The sequence below is a fragment of the Eurytemora carolleeae genome, unplaced genomic scaffold, assembly GCF_000591075.1.
Source record: "Eurytemora carolleeae unplaced genomic scaffold, Eaff_2.0 scaffold869, whole genome shotgun sequence".
Classification (NCBI taxonomy): Eukaryota; Metazoa; Arthropoda; class Copepoda; order Calanoida; family Temoridae; genus Eurytemora; species Eurytemora carolleeae.
The window spans coordinates 98,421-99,592 of NW_019396769.1; the positions used below are offsets into that span (position 1 = coordinate 98,421).

Sequence of the window (1,172 nt, forward strand, 5' to 3'; positions counted from 1 at the left end):
GAAAATGCGGGAAGGGGGGGGGAATGGTATAAGGAGAGCGGGAAATGCATTATAAAATCTTTGTGAAGAAACAATCTCAAGAACTGACGAGGGTCAACCCAGACCGAAATATGTTTTCAATAAATGTGGAACTAACATCTACTTTTTTACTCTACATGGTTTGGTCCATCACCATCACTGAATTTTAAATCCAGAATTGAGTTTCCCGACCTAATATTAATGACTTTAGACACCCCACATGGACCTATCACAAAGTTTTTGAAAAAAAAGCCCTAAAAAAGAGGGAAAAATGTGGGGGAAAATTATTTTTTCTCCATTCTGGTGTTTGATTCAAAAATTAGATCACAATTCAGGTCTGCATGCAAAAAATTCAGAGAGAAGTCTCTAGTAATAAAGTCGGAAGGCTTCTTTGCCTTTGGGAGGGAAAATGCGGGACAGGGGGGGGGAGGAAATAGTATAAGGATAGGGGGAAATGGATTATAGAGTCAAGAATTGAGTTTCCCGACCCAATATTAATGAATTTAGACACCCCACATAGACCTATCACAAAGTTTTTGAAAAAATGCCCGAAAAATGCGGAAAAAATGAAGGGGAAAATTATTTTTTCCCCACTCTGGTGTTTGATTCAAAAACTAGATCACAATTCGGGCCTGCATGCAAAAAATCAGAGAGAAATCTTTAAAAACGAAGTCAGAAGGCGCCCCCCCTCCCCCACCCTTTGTAGTATGGAAATGTGGACATTCCCCTTTTAAATAAAAAATGTTTAAGTTGAAGACGACTTTTAATCTAATATTCTTGAACTATATGTGCCAAACCAAACCTATTATTTATTTCTCGTTCCTCCAACAATGATAAAACCTTGACGACAGAGAACAACTAATTTCTCTTTAGAAATTTTGTGCTCATTTTTAATTTTTTTTCTTAAGTAATTTCCTAGTGAACAATTTTTGGACCACCCCCCCCTCCTATCAATTTTGTACACGGGTCTGACAGGAAGTTTCTTAACTTAACCTAACCCGTGGCCGCAGCGCTCGGCCCCCTGGCCCATCCTAGCCGCAGCGCTCGGCCCAGAAAGTGTCTTAACCTAACCTAACCCTAAATAACAAAAAAATAAATAATAATAAATTCGCTGAAAAATAAATGGTCATGTACAAAATTGATAGGAGGGGGGG

At 38.7% G+C, this 1,172-nt stretch overlaps 1 protein-coding gene across 2 annotated transcripts in view; it reads left to right on the plus strand.

Annotated features, from left to right (window-relative positions):
* Window positions 1-1,172, plus strand: part of LOC111708464 (zinc transporter 2) — a 9,807-nt gene that overhangs the window by 4,962 nt on the left and 3,673 nt on the right. The window lies entirely within an intron of this gene.